Here is a 16,666-nt window from a genome sequence, read left to right on the forward strand (position 1 = left end):
GATTTAAAATCCACTGACCATCCTGAATTGAAGCTTTCCTACTAAATGAGTGCCCAGAGAATTATTAACCATAATTATCAACCAAATTAATCAGAAAGTAGTTTGAGCCGTCAGTTACACCTTCGGCGTGCATCCAGCATGCCAGTGGAGGGAATCTTCATCAGTGCAGACGCTGCATGAGATGAAAAATTTTATCATTTGGCTGCTGGGACATAGGGCTGGGCGATATAGAAAAAAAGCATGTTGATAAAATGGAAATCACACAGATTAATATCAATAATTACTAAAAATTAATAAATAAATACAATTTAAGTGCATCCCTGGCCGTTTGAATCTGTTGCTTGATGACCTATTTAAATACAGAACAGACAAACATGTTCAATGAACTCTTAGAAAGGGGCGGAGTTTGGTGAGCGTTCCTGGGTGTGCGTTTGTGATTGGTTAGGAGGATGCAATGACCGCAGTATTGACCTACATGATAGGCTAGATTGCAAAAGGAAGGAAAACTGCTGTTCTATTGAACTTTTTATTGACCCTTAGTTTTGCTATCACACCACTCGTCTATCGATTGATACATATCGTTATTGAATTATTGTTCGGCCCTACTGTGACATTTGAGTAGCATTTGTTTAGATTTTGTACCAATAGAGCACATGTGTGGCTTATATGGTATGTAAGAGCGCCAGCACTCATATGGCAGAATTTTTTAACATATCCTGGTGATCAACTCGTGTATGTTATACTGTCCAATGTGTAGGAAGGCGATGCTTAAATGTTACACCTGAAGCAGGGCACCTTCCTACATCATTAAAACAAAAGACAGATTCAGCCTACCTACTAACTATAGTAAGACTAAGGCAGCAGTACAAACGTTGGTGTTTAGGTTTAGCAAGCATTTTCCAACATGCACCAAGGCTCTATAACAATGTAGAGATTCTGTAAATGATTGTGTACAATCACCTCCATCACAATGGTATAATGTAGCTTGTTTGATGTTGGCAACACTCAAGTTATAAATTTCCATTCTTTTTTTATTGTATTAATTATCATCATCATCATCATCACGCTGGACAACGTTCTGAGTCCACCATCAACAACCCACTCCCACCAGCATTCATTCTGGCACAACCAAAACCAGAATCAAGAACCAAGAACACATCCTTACTTTAAAAAAAAAAAAGGCGACAATCTAACACAAATAATGAAAAGCTATTTCAGATAGTTTTATCTTGAGATATCAAACTCACCAATATGTGATTTTAAAAAGCTGCCCATGTTTGTGTCATGCTTACCGTACGCTGATCATCGCCTTTTTAAACTCAATAAAATCAGACCTCAAAGTGTGGGTGAAGGTATTTCACCGAATTAGCCATTTTTATTCTGCATTATTGCTTGTTTCGCAAACAATCTTTCTTTTTCCAAAACTAAAGAACTGACTCCATCACTGTACAAGTAATGCTAGCTTGGCACCAACATTTGCTAAACCTGAGGCAGAACCACATGTTAATAAAACAATGAGCTTCACCGTTACCAAAAACCCAGCAATAACTCCAGCACTGCATTGGGATGCTGCTTTAAGTCTTCAGTTTAATTTATAAATGCAGTTTGTGTCTCCATTCATACACAGTAGGGTCTTTATTGATACTAAATAATCTTTATATATTTTAATCCAAAACAGTGTATGACTGCCATTTGCCGTTTATAAAAAACTGATCAGAGGTATTTTCAAGAGTCTCCACAAACTTGTTTAAAACAATGTTTATACATTATTCATGTAATAATAAAATATTTGTTTGCAGGAAAAGGCAAAAAGGGCAAAACATATGATTTGTGTGAATAATTTATTTCCCTACACTGATTAAAAGAAATTCAGACTACAACAAAGTCAGGAGAAAATATTTTGGGGAAAAAATAGATGTTTTCATCCATATTGGTTGTCTTGCTGTAGAAAAGCAAAGCAGTTGTTTCCTGTTTTTAACAGAACCAGGTGAAAACTGGCTCAGGTGGCAGTGTAGAAACAACAGTCAAGAAGGAGCATACACAGATACAACCTAGACCCTAAATACAAGTCAAAGCTGAACTCCGGAGAAGGATAATCCAAAAACACTTGATGTAGTTCAGGTCTTATCCTGCTTTATGGAAAGGTTTGAGGTTTATGTAAATACAAAACGAAAATGGGTAGTTTCTGTTGTTTCTTTTTGCAAAGATTTACATTGTAGTTACCTAAAATTATCTGTGGCACTCAGAATAAATACCAGGTGCTTATAGATAGACTTCTATACAGGTAAACACTATCATTAGCTTTAGCTGTCACGAAATACATCTTGTACTAAACAATACTACGTATTTTTTAGTTATCAAAGCCGTTGGTTGTTTGTACCTGTAATACTTTTTTGGTTGGTTTTGTTGTTCTGTTTATATCTCTTTCTGCATGTGTAGAAGCAGACTCCGAGGATGTTACGTTGTGCTCTTTATTTCCTCTGCTCTGTTTTTGTCACCTTTTCTCCCTTGTGACCTTTTGCCTCAGCTTTCTCTCTTATTTTCTTTCTCTGTTGCCTTTCTATTTCTGTGTCAATTGAATCTGAAATAATCCCAAAATAATATCCAATAAAGTGTTTTCCATATATATCAAAAGGAGCATTATCGCACAATTATGAAATTAAATCTGTTGGGCTCTCTTTGGCATTCAGAAAAGCAATTCTCAGTGCTACACTCTCAGACAGGACATGTAAGACAAGAGAATAAATAACTCTCTTGGTGATCAGATAAAATAAAATAACAAGAAAGAAAAGATAAAGAAAACGACATTGAGATGATGGAATAACCATAGTGAGCTCATCCACAAGCGAATAAAAAAACATTATAAGCTGAACTGCAACATTTTAGAGTTGATAATCCAATTATAAAGGCCGGTATTTAAAATGCATCCTCTCCCCATAACTAAAGCAGAGGTCAGACAAACAAAGACACACAGCAGCCGCTACATGACCATCTCACATGTCAAGAAGTCTGTCCACCATCTGACACACGAAGCTGCCACTTAAGTCTCTCTCTCTCTCTCTCTCTCTCTCTCTCTCTCTCTCTCTCTCTCTCTCTCTCTCTCTCTCTCTCTCTCTCTCTCTCTCTTTCTCTCTCTCTCTCTCTCTCTCTCTCTCTCTCTCTCTCTCTCTCTCTCTCTCTCTCAAAAAAAAAAAAAAAGCCTGCTTACTTCTTCTTATTCACATATTTAGACTGGGAACGATGTGAGACATGATATGCGTTAGCTGAAAACTGTCAGCTTCTGACCGGACAGATTTCAAAAACACAAAATACGGTGAATCTAATTTGTTTTAAAGTTGCCCCATCTAACTGAGATGGGGATCAAGGTCGTTGCAATCCTTGGTTTCCAAAACACACTGCAAAACTGCAACAAGTTGATAAATTGCGCTTATGTCATACATTTAAACTGTTTAAAATTGCATGATATAAAACCAAAGACTGAAACAGCTTCCAGTAAAAAAAGATGATGCTACTTCAAGCAGGAGTCTTCTGAGAAAGCTCTCAGAATACTTAAACGCTTCCTGGAAAGAGCTTAAATGCAGTGTCAACTAAACTTCCAACCAGTCAAAGCAAACTGAGGCTTGAGAATGAATATCTGAATGAAAAGTTGAAAAAAAAAAGTCTATTCAAAACGGAATTCCTTCTAATGCTTCATAGTTCTAGTTAAAGTGTGGTCTTTGCTTGACCCAAACAAAAACTGGGACTGAAGAGGCTCTCATTCAGAGTCTCAGCGTGCAACAATTGAAGCCTCACAGTATACTTTGGTGAAAGGCAGAAAACAGCGGAGCAGGAAATCAGCCTGTCTGATCTGTGTCAGGGGAGTCCAAGAACACAAGAGAGAAAATGCAGTCCTGTGTACCCGTCAGTGTCGCCGGTCTGCTTTCCGATGAGCCAGTCCATATTTATCCTCTCGCTATGTTTTCCCGATGACCTGAAGTGCCGTTCTTTATTGATCCCATCAGCCCCGTCTCTGTGGTCGCATTACAAGCCTCATATTTATCTGATCGAGCCTGCTGCCTGCCAGCCTGCCCGGACAGCTGCTGGGCACTAAGCGTTGGCGTGCAAGCGAGCGTATGTCTATGCAGAGGTGTATGTGTGGGCCTCTGTCTCCACGCATCCTTGTGTGTGTGCGCGGCACCCATGTGTGTGTGAGGGAGAGAGAGGCTTAGTGAGTGAGCGTGCTGTGTATTATTTGACATGGGGCAGTAAAATGAGAGAGTGTAAAATGTCACAAGTGACGTATTCAGTGTCCTGGCTCCTAAGGAGGCCCGTAGGGCTGATCCAGTCTCAGTTTTCCATCTCTTTAGCCTCCGACCTGCGTCCCCTGAACTCCCCGTGACACGAGACAAAAACACAACCCTGTCACAGACTGACAGTCGCTTTCTTTAGCTCAATTCTCCACTTTTTGAGTCGCACTAGTGGAAGTCTAGTTTGAGTTCCTGTGACTTTGAATGGAGTTTCCACAATAACTAATGCTACAGTGCTCTCTAGTGGGCAAATGGATTTCTGATGCTTGAAAAGAGAGCGACTGCACACACACATGCAGTGCCTTTGGAAATATGGAAACGGTCTCAATCTCCTCTGGTTTTTGCTTCCCTTAGTCGTGTGTGGTTTAAAATATGTTTATCTACAAATTCTATTTTGAAATGTCTTAAGTTGGTCCTGAAGCATAAAAAGTTGTGTGTTGTAAAAAGTTGAAAGGATTGCCTGGAACACGGCAGGGACTTTTGGTAGCTGCTCCAAGAACAACGTCAAGAGCATAACTACCAAGTTGTTGCAAAACCTTCAGCCATAAGTTGGTAAAATGCTGACCTGCTGTTTATGGTAATATATTCTATGTTACTGCACACTTTTTTGTTTTGTTTTTCAATTATTGCTTTATACACTCATACATTTGTCACACTGATCTCTTGTAGATACTAGGGATGTACCTCCTGATTTTTTTTTTTATCCTATTAGGTATATAAACAGATAGGCAATACACCGATTGTATTAGGTTTGATTATTTTGTTGTAACAAAAATATGAAAACGAATTAGTTCTGGAAACCATGTTTTGTTTATTTGCTGATGAGTCATAATCTAGTTGTTGTTAAAGCACTGACTGCACACGCTGGCTTGTAAAAGACAATAAGTACAAGAACATCATTTGCTCCCCGCTGTTACAAGAAAAGGCTAGTTGAAATGTTGACAGCACCTAATATCAGCACAAAATATCATTTGGGGAAAAAAAGGCTGAATCTGCAGATTTTTTATTGGAATTTTCTGTTAAATCACAAGCAACAGTCATGAGGCCAGTCTTAACAAGGTTCTTGCGCCTCCGTCTGTGAAGACATTATGACAATTACCCGGAATCACCAGTTCCTAGCCACTTCTGTACAATCTATGAAACACCTGCTATAAGCACAGGAAAGGGAAGCAGTAAGGGGAATTTGAATTGCGTCACATTTAACTAGAAACAGCAACAGCAACACAACTGCCCCCCAATCACTGATACCCATCTAAAAGCCTATAATTGTTTTAAATTTCACTAATAACAGACGAAACTAGAGAGACCAAATCGGAATCTGGACGAATTTCTGCTTGATTGGACATGAACGGTGAGGCTTAAAGGAATTGTCTAAAATCTTCACCAAAAGAATCTGAAATCTGCCACAAAATTCAATTTGGTGCATCTGTCATCAAAACGGTGATAAACTCACAATGTAGATGTTTTTTTGAAAATCACTGTATCACTTTGCGTCCTGATGAACATTTTAGCCAGCTCCTTATCACCTGATCCTAAGGCTTCAATACAGAAACTATGTTGGTCTTGCAACACTTAGTCTTTTTTGGGGGGGTTTATTTTAGGAAGCATTGCTCTGAGCAATCCTTCAGCAATAAAAGCTACAGGTGTTTAAAAGTAAGATTTTTTAAAAGTCACTGCACTGTACATGTCCAGCACATACACACACCTTTTAAAAGCAAAAACTGAGCATCTGAAATTAACTACAAGACAGGAAGCAAATGAAAAATCAAAGCAAAAAACGTTCAGGTAGAAACCATTCGAAACATGCAGCAAAGTACCCTGGGAAACGAGGGAAGTATTTTGCAGAGTCCCATCCCAACGTGGCTCATTGTGAGCCCTGAACCGCACGCTTCTTTGCATTTTCTTGACGTCAACCTTTTGCACACTGAATAATCTCACAGAAACCTGCTCTGAACCACTCAGGAACAAGGTATGGAGACGCAGCTTCTTCAAAGCTGTGTTATGGCGAAGCTGTGATTCGGAAGGCCCTCTGAGTCCACCACAGTCAGAAGGATAATTGGGTCATAAGGGAATAATCTGGCCCAGTGGGTAAATACCAATTACTGTACATACATCATTAACACCATCCCAGCTGGTCAGGAATGCCAGCAGATCAAGGGTCTGTGAAACAGAGGGTAAACTTTCACATTCTCAACTCATGCAATCAACGTGTGGTTAAAGGTCAACACACCATCATACACTGGCTGAACCAGCTGTTTATACAAAGTGTTGCTCATGTAAACCCTCTAAAAGAGATATAATCAATGAAATAAAAAAATGCATGTTAAAGGTGGCCTATTGTAAAAAAAATTATAAATTACACGTTTGTGGAGTTCTGTTTGGGTGTCTATTGCTTCTAGAAACAGTCCAAGTGCTCAAAAGATAAAGGAAAAAAAACATCCATCTGTTTTTTGGAAATACCTAATTAGCTTTGTTGGGGTCTGGAAATGAGCAGTTTCAAAAACCTCCTGATTATTACGTCACAATGAGCAGGCAATGCCCCTCCCCTTGCAACCCAAGCGAAGCAAAACTGTAACATACAAAAATTTTACGTGTGACTCTTATTACATCTTTCATTGAAGTTATAATTATTATTGGAATAAATCAGATACACTGCATTACTACATGCCAAATATGTGCATATAATTCCCATACACTTGACTACAGCTGAAAAGACACAGACAGCTAACGGTTACTATGATGCAAATGTGTATTATTCATATACTAAATTTTATCTCACAAATGCTTTAGAAGCCAATGCTTTCATGAGCTCTTTAACACTGATACCCTAATAAATGAAATAGAAATAAAATTACAGCTAACTCACTTTTTAATGTGACAAGCTTGCACCAAAAGCTTTAAGACTACACATCAGATTGCTACAATTTTAAACTTCAACCCTAAACATTATGAAGTAGACCGTCGTTTGAACGCTTAGATATCCAATTATAACATTTGTTCAATCCCAAAAATGTAGCACCGCTAACTTTGCAAATTTAACTGACCAGCAATCTAATCACAATGAGGCAACAGCTGGTATGTTTTTGACTCAGACGATTCATTACAGCGGTCGAGCCTTGGTCAAATCAGCAGGACATTTTTATCAAGTGTGCGTATCTACTAACATTTACGGTATTGCTGATGAAACCGCTCTGATGAGCTGCTGGTAGTGACTGTTGGGCAGGTTGCGGTCTCTCAATCAGACACATGAAACATACGATACCAGTTTACAGTAATTATTCCCGATAGTGAACTGAGTCCAAGATTCATAAACTACTGAGCTAAGTACTTCATAAACTACTTGCATGCATATGGTGAAGTACTTTTACTGTGTACTTTTAGAGTAATACAAAATCCTGACCAGATCACAAGAATGAGGATATTTCAGGTGGAATAAAAAAACGTACTTTTCAACAAACAAACAAAAAAAATTGCTTTGGGACGTTAGCGTCTACATTTTTCGCAGATTCTTCTGACTTAAACAACCAAAATGTCTCCTAGAATTATCTTACACACCGGCACCTTATAAAAACATAACACTCACAGATATATGTTTCTAAAGAGTCGAGAAGATCTAACAGGATAGTTTAACACAGCAGGCTTTCAATGTAGCTCTGAAACTCTCTCTAAGGCAGCCCTGTAGGAAGAGGCTACTTGTTTCAGTTTCTGGATCTGGCCCAGGGTCGAAGATGTACTGTTGTACCATTGTGCACCTGTTTGCAGCCATTTGCATGTGAATAAATGGGAGGTGTAAACACTGAGTTGAGGGCGTGGCCAGCTACATCTCACTTACATAAAAGCGACTGAGCCCTGAAAAAGCTCATTCTGAAAGGAGCTCAAGACAGGCGAAACTGGAGAGGTGAAGCCTGATTATCTGAGAGTGATTTTGTGCAGAAAACTGTGATCAGCATGTTTTGTATAGCCCATAGACCTATTCTAAATGTTTGGAAAGAAGCTAATAGGTCACCTTCAGGTTTCGAGATTTACTGTAGAGAGTACTGTGAAAATAGGCAATAGATTACAGTTTCCTTCGCAGATTCAAGCAATAGAAACAAGCGTTTTCATTTCTTTATGGACAAACTTTTGTCTAATTGTATTAAAGATACTTGTCAGACTTTTCTGTAAAATCACAGAAACTTACTGTGTCCCAAGAACATGTCATGTTCAGTTTTTCTACTTGTCTTCAAATAAGTTTTGTGGAAAATAATTATTTAACAAAGCCTAAATCTACTTTACAAGCTAACGTCACATAAGACGCAGGACAACTGATCATAGTTTTTGAAAATATGTCCAATTATATATATTTTTATTATTCTTTCTTATTAGAAGTCCTCTTTCAATGCTGTTGAATGGTGTTCACAGAAACATGTTTAAGATGTATGTGAGCTCACTTCATTGAGTTCTGAGAAATGCAGCTATTGAGTATTACATTTCTTCTCAAGATGTTATAAAAACGAGTTCATCTGGTTACTTATTGATGTGTTCCATTCGGATAACCTTCAAGTGGGGGTCGTCAGAGCAAAACTGTGGCTGACAGATGTACGGTTAAACCTATTATAACTTCAATGCAGCACAACTGCTTCAGAATCAATGTCAAAATCTGTCAAAAGTCAATCTCCCACCATAGAGTTTAATAATGACAGTGGACCAGCTGGAATCTGGTGCCTCTTGTAATGTCATCCACCAAAATGTACAGCGAGCAGAATCAGCAGTGGGTTTTTATTGTCAGGGTGGATACAGTCTTATTTTTGTTGTATAATGCTATGACTTGCAAAAGACAATGTAAGTAAAAGGACATTAACGGCTCTTCACTGTTTTATAACATGACAAATAAAATGCACACATTGCATAATATCAGCAGATCTTTAAAAAATAGACCAAATCTGCAGCTTTGTGTGGCAAATTTTTAGATATATCACAAGAAACAGGGGTTGTGCATGTTTTAACTGGGTTTACACGCCACCTTGTGTGTAAACATGTCAATTACATGGAGTCCTAACCAGGAACTGGTGACCTATAAACACAGGGCAGGGAAGCAAGAAGGACCAGAACCTGAAATGTGACACCAGTAACATAACAGGTCCTCTAGGTGCTGAAGCCCATCTAAAAACTTCTGTTTCAAAACTCACCAATAATCAGTCAAAACTACTGAAGCACAGGGAAACTGGTGAGAGTGTTTGTTAGTTTGCAAATAAAACCACCACTGTCCGTTAGTTTAATGCCAAAATATGTGACCTATATCCACAGAACTAAAAATATATGTTTTTCTATCTCAACCAAAAGTAACTCAAGCATTCTTCTAATATATGTAATCTCTCTGCTAAAACACATACCAGTTCTGAAACATGTCAAGATGTTATCAGTGGCTAAACAGCTGAGAAAGACATCCTCACTGTAAAGTGTGAGAGAAACTGCAATGTCTGCCGCGTCATATCTTGCCAAACAACTCCAGAGTGTGTTACTCCACTTCAGCCGGCTCTACCAAACAAATCCACTTGTTGTGTATGACGTTAGTCCTTCTGCGGCAGGTTATGTAAGTCAGAATACCCCCCCTGTCTGCAGCACAACCTGCAAAATCTTAAAGAAAAGTAGCGGGCACTAAAAATAGCAGGTCAATTTATGCCAGACGATTAGGTTGTGAGACACCTGTTCATTCAGCCTCTCCAGTAAATGCCAGGAGAAGTGCTACTGAACATTTCCTCTCCACATCAAAGCGGATTAGGAGCAGGGGATAGGGCGCTGATAACTTCCTCAGGCGTGGGGCGCTGGCACGCCGAGATAGGCAGGGCAACGGGGACGACAAGACGGCCTCGGCGTGGAGGGGCGGGCCGGCTACCACAGCTGGGCCTTAGAAAGCAAAGATACCATTTAATGCACCGGGCCCACTCATCAGAATAGGCAATCTAACAGCACACAATCCGGACCTCCAAACCGGGAACTTATATTCAGATTGTCAAACAGGAGTTGGCAACAGCAAGTTTTTCTGAGCGATGGGTAGTGGCTAATCTGCTGCCAAATATAACTAAAAATCCATCTGTTTCCTTAGATTACCTGCCAGGATTCAATTGAGCTGCCTCATATCTCCCTTCCTGAGAGATTTCCAAGTGGCAAAGAGTCAGCTTATCGCCACGCAGCCTACACGTTCACAAGTGTATTTTTATGCAAAGGCTTACAAGAAACATATGCACAATATTCATTTTACAGGCACTTTATCATACAGTATAACACATATCAGCGCGCCATGACTAGCATTTAGTCAAACAGGGTGACTCACCGTGTTTGCGTTCTCGCACATACAGACGCAGACACATTTGTTGGCGCTCCCCGGTGCAGACGGGTTAAAAGTCTCCAAATAGATTTTAAGATGATACATGTTTTTTTTTTTATTGATGCAGCCGCATCTTACACTGAAGAACCCACAGAAATGAATTGGAGTTTTGTTCAATGGGATTAAAGTCCTCTGTGAATCACCCCGCACCCCCAACAATTACAAGGTGGAGCATACAGATAACTTTTTATTTAAAACCCCGTGGTGTTGTAAAGAGTTTGTGATGCCATGGACTCTAACACGGTTCCCGTAGCCTGTGGAAGATTACCATGGAACAGAACAACAGGTCCTACAAATTACTCCCGCCGCAACACATCGACAACCCATCCAGGAGGTCACACAAGAACCTGGAGCCGCTTCTAAAACACTACAGACTTCACTTGGATCAGGTCGGTGCTAAGAATTTAACATTAAAGTCGCAGACAGTTCAGAAAGACCACTGAAAACCTCTTGATGATCCCCAAGAATTTGCAGAAACATTCTGTGGAACGATAACAAAAAGTGGACATATTTGGAAGGTGTGCATACCGTTACATCTGCTTTAAAAAACTAGTGCAGCGTTTTCAGAAGAAGTCAACATGTTGTTGGTAGCTTGAGAATCTGGGGCTGCTTTGATTCTACTCTCAACCAGGAAATTCTGAAGGAGCTTAAAAACTGTGCTCTGTATTTACTTGGGTTATCGTTGCTAAACATTCAAATTACTTTGATAATCCGAAACATTTAAATGTAGGGAAAAAAAGGACAAAACGGGAAAAAATCTGGAGAGTCCGTTGTCGTAAAGATCTATTCCAAGCATCTTCCACATCTTAGTCCTGCCATGAACACACAACCGTGTCTTTTCCTCTCACATCATACAAGTCAATCTGCCAAGATCACGTGTCGTGTGTACTTTCCATTCATGCAGCAGGGGTCGGACAAACTGCTCACAACATTTACCTGTGCAATATTCATGAGCTACGTGTCAGGGATTTCATTGAAATCTGGCTGAGGTCTGGGTCGCGGCCCTCACGCCGGCTCTCCAAATGTAATTAGTGCTTTACAAGCGAAGCCGTTGTCTACCGTGTTCAACATGTTATCTGCATCAGATTCTGCTGGTCAGAGGGTCTGCTAGATAAAGCTCACTCGGAGGGATCATGCAGTGGCCCTGCGCCGTGCGCACCCACAGACTGGGAAGATCACATCACCACCTCCCACTTGTTCCGCAGCCCTATAGCACACCTTACAGTTCATAGTTGTTATAGGATTGTCATCCTGGTCTGAAAAGGAGCTATAGGTGTGTTTCGTCTATGGGTTCCTGAATTTAATTTAGTAAAAAAAAATGTTCAGGTCTGAAAGCCGGGCCATTCGGCAAATATGTTCTCTCATAAAATGTGTCTGAGATTTGATCTTTCAGCATTCCCATTCCATTTTAGATTTAATTGAGTTTATTTTTTTAATTGAGTTTATTTCTTATTTCTTCTTTGGCATCCATGTGACCTGTTGCTGGTCTCTAATTGGTTACCTAAAGATTCCTCTTGGGACGCAGCTCTCTGCGCCTGTGGCCAAACGGCAGGTTTTTGCATCATTCTACATCCAATCGGATTAATGTTAATTAATTCATGATACCTTTAAATCAAAGTCACACCTAGGCAGTTTAGGCGCAAATGTCACTCACACATGATGCAAACAGATCCAAATGTTGGAAGTCCTGCTATTCATGGCATGATAGTTGCGATGGGAACACTCCAGAAACTCAGATGTGTTTCGACTTGGTCCACAGTCTTTTCTGAATATTAATCTAGAGACATTTTTTCCTCTTAATCCATACAATAGACACAGAGACATCACAACCACATGGCCAATGCCATTTATTCCTGATACTAATATGATTTCCAGTCTTGTGATCCAGCATTTGGTTTCTTCGTAAAGAATTACCTAATAGGTCAGTGATCCGGAAAATTAGGGTTTGTATCCCAATGTGTTATAAAACAGTAAAATGAGCCATTAAGATATCCAGAAAATTTTAATTATGAACATTTTAAGTTGGCTTTATTTACAACAGTGTTTAAAGCGATTAAAATTATTATTTAATTGGCTTGTTATAAATACTTTCATACTGTAAGCAATTATAGTCAGACCTGCAGGTCTCTGTCATTTATGTCTTGGATGAGAATATGGAAGTTAGTCTACTTGTACAATAAGTACATGATGCTCTCAAAAATTTACATTTGCACAGATTAAAAGTTTAAGACGTTCATATAACTGTTTGTAGTATTGCAAAAAAAATGTAATAATGGTCTACTTTTTTAAATCATGGCGGCTAACTAATGTTCATCGTTCTTATATTTATTCAGATCCGCATTCCTGATGTTGTTCTTGGCTTGAAGCAATAGGTGGACTGTACTTAAAATATCTCACACTGAGGGTTGTAATAATTCAGCCATAGCCAACAATAGAGCGGTATTTGATACCTGGCCTATTGTTGGCCCTTCTCATTCCCCTCCTTCTTTTATCAGCTCATCACTACAGGCATGACTGGCCCTAGGCATGGGTGGTTCTAGACATTTAAGGCACATGCTGCTGAAGACGATGCTGCTGGAACAACTCAAAGAATTGAAAAAATTGGTGTGAAATTAATATTAATTAACATTAATGCGCCGCTCTGACTGATGCCCTTTTCTCATCTATCCATCCATTTTCTATGACAGCTTATCCATGCGGGGTTTTGTGTGTGTGTGTGTGTGGGGGGGGGGGGGGGGGGTCTATAAGCTCAGGCTGATGAAGGACATAAACTTTCCATCACTGTGCTACATTCTCCTACTACTCTCCGACTTTGAATTGTTTGATGTTGTTTCAGCTTTTAACTTTATGTTCTTTATCTTTTTTTCCTCTTCACAGTAGCTACCTCAGGCGTGCCGTTCTGCTTTGCTGACAACTTATGCTCTCCAATGGATGATACAGTCTTTTTGTGTCTGCTCTTTCTTCTCAAACTCCCAGTCAGTCATGGCAGATCAAATCAAATAAAATTTTACTCTTCTAAAGCCCTTTACAACAACCACAGATTGAACAAAGTGCTGTACAGAATAAAAAAACACAAATGAAAATAGTAATAAAAAATAAATATGGCCGTTCACCCTGAGCCTGGTTCGGCTGGAGGTTTCCTGTTAACGAGGAGTTTTCCTGTCTGTTAACGTTCTGTTATTTTCCTGTCGCTACATGCACGCTCGGTATGAGGGATTGCTGCAAAGTCAGCGGTACAATGCAAGCAATGGTCCACTGTGTCTACATGCTCATCCAGGGGAAGGGAATGATGCAAGATTTTCTCTTTGACTTTGAGTAAACGTCATTGGAATGATGTAGCCCTCTTTACTATGATATTGAAGAGAATGTAACAATTTGTGTTGTACCTAACATTTTTAAATGTAAGAAGATTTTATCTTCTCTATAATAATTTGGTCCTAATTAGTCTCCATCTGCATCAACCACCCATGCTGGTGGGCCAAAACATTCTTGGGTCAACACATAATCAGTCCAAGGGCTGGAAATGGCCTCCGGGTCACCCCTTACTTCAGCTGATTTAAACTGAAAGGAAAGCATCCATAAATCACAGCTTGACAAAGATTCTCACGTGGAATCACATCTGGACTTTGGCTGGACCTAACGTATGGGAATACATTGACCCTAACAATTCTGTAACAGCTTTGTCTGGATCCACGTTTAGGACCACCACCGCAGCTCAAGTGTTTTAAAGTCTCCACCGCTCCGGAGGGTAATGCTGCCATTATCAGAGGGAAGCTTTGTTCATAGTAACTTTCCACTGTGCACTTTTTATGTATGCAAGAATGTTACATTTTGGTCTGTCTAACCAAAGGAACATGTTTGCCGTGTCCCCTGCATGACTTGTAGCCACCTGCAGACAGATCGTTGGATGGGTTTCTTTTAATTTTCTTTTACAAAGGCCAGATTTGTGGCGAGTGCTAGTTGTTGTACTGTCAACAGATCCTCCCACGTGAGCTGAGGCATGCTCCACAGCTGCTGCAGCCCTTCCACAGTTAACATGGGCATCTATGCTGCGTCTCTGATTAATCCCCTCCTTGTTAAGCCTCTCAGTTTAGCAGGACAGCAATGCCTTGGTAGGGTTACAGTTGTGCTTCACTCTCCATTTTTGGATGAGGGATTGAACAGTGCTCTGTGAGATGTTCAATGCCTGGGAAATAGTGGTATACCCTAACTCTCATTTAATGGTATCCCCAACTTTCTCCCTGATCTGGCTACTGTGCTTCCTGGTTTTCATAATGCTGTCTATTCATCCAAGTCCTCTAAAAAAAAAACTACTGAGGTTTTCACAGAAAGGCTGAACAGCAGAATACTGAGACTAAATCACACAGGGGGGGATTCCACTGACTAATTCAGTGATCTCAGAGAAAAGGTTGGCAGAATGCAAAAGCAAACAGAACTTTTCAGTTTTTATTTGCAAAAAATTGGTTGCAGAAGTCCTGGTTTTATTGTTCTTCCACCCCACAACTGTGCACTGCTTTGTGTTTGTGTATAAAAAGTCCAAATAAAATACACTGCAGTTTTTGATTGTAACAAAATGGGGAAAACCTATAGGGCAATGATTACTATTTATTTACATTCCGTATAATATATAGCATTTTGAAATCACGCCATGGGTTCCCACATCTACTTATTCCACATCTCCCTGTCTACACACAGTTCAAAGATCAGCACTTTCATCAAATGGACAGATGTGTAACCTCCCCACACTATGGGTTCAATGAAGTTGAACTTGAGGACTCTAAACATCTGTCTATTGGTGCACAGATAAGTTTGACTCTGGCGTCTGTAAAATCCCAAATGAAAGGATTCCCTTGCGTCACATGTCTGTCTGTGCAGATTTAAAGCCAACCACGCAAACAACCATCCTAGCAGCTGCCCCCCTGAGGATAAGGCAACCAGTTTCGACTCTCCTTCTACTCCAATGCTCCAGTTTTTGTTTTGTTTTTAAATGTCTGTTTTTGGATGTTCACTGAAATTGACGTTCTGTTATTTTCCCATCCTCCACCTCCTTGGTCCACTACTACACTTCTACGGCAGCTTATCTTGGTCGTCATCATGATGTTAGCAATATTTTATCAGTATAAGTGATATTAAGGGATTAGTTGGGGATCCCCCATTTAAGTTCTGATGAGGAGCCCAATCCCAGGATCAAAATATTTGCCCCATCAATAGCCTATGTGAATTGAAAAACAAGCAGGCTTTTACGCTCTTAAGCTCATTGTGGTACTATGCATTAAAAACTGTTAAAAAAAACTGTGCAAATACACACAAATAGATTCAAATCTTGAATCCCTGAACTATAAAATCCAAAAGCACACACAGTTTGCACAAAATGTACAGAGTATGTCCAGGTAACACAGTGAGGTTTAAACTGAGCATTGGGTTTATACAAAGGTTATGACTGCATTAATGGTGTCACAATAATGATGGCTCTTTATCCTTCACTACAGAATTTATCTCAGCTGGTTGCCCCGGTAATCTACCTACAGCAACATCCTCATCCCCAGCACAAGTGCAGCAGCGTAATGCTACTAAACATTTAACCTCCTGATCGGTGCCAGATAAGCCCCGACCGCTTTAAATAGCATTTAACAGACGGTTAAATGATACTGTGTTTAAAGTTTCCTGTAAACTTGCATAAGCAAATGTAAAGTCACATTACAGTATCACTGCACCACTTATTACGTAATGAAATATTACAACTCCCTTGCCGAGAGGCCTCTACGGAGCAGCCGTGCATGTGCGAGTGAATTTCCTACACGGACGTGTGCGCGGGAGGCAAATACAGAACGGTCTGCACTTGTTTAAAAAAAGCACTGGATGGTTTGAGATTTAGGCCAAACAAAGGCGTGTTTGAAGGGCCCGATCGGCAGCACGCGTGCTGTGGAGTCACCGGCTTGCACCTGCTTTAGCCAGCTGCAACCTGAATGAGTAAAACTTGGACAAACACACGCCGGGGAAGAAAAGATTAGAG

The 16,666-nt window shown here is 40.0% G+C and overlaps 1 protein-coding gene across 1 annotated transcript in view; it reads right to left on the reverse strand.

Moving 5' to 3' along the window:
• Positions 1-16,666, reverse strand: part of rims2a (regulating synaptic membrane exocytosis 2a) — a gene marked incomplete in the record, with an annotated part of 165,853 nt that overhangs the window by 134,339 nt on the left and 14,848 nt on the right.

Source organism: Fundulus heteroclitus, chromosome 3 (genome assembly GCF_011125445.2).
Source record: "Fundulus heteroclitus isolate FHET01 chromosome 3, MU-UCD_Fhet_4.1, whole genome shotgun sequence".
Taxonomy (NCBI): domain Eukaryota; kingdom Metazoa; phylum Chordata; class Actinopteri; order Cyprinodontiformes; family Fundulidae; genus Fundulus; species Fundulus heteroclitus.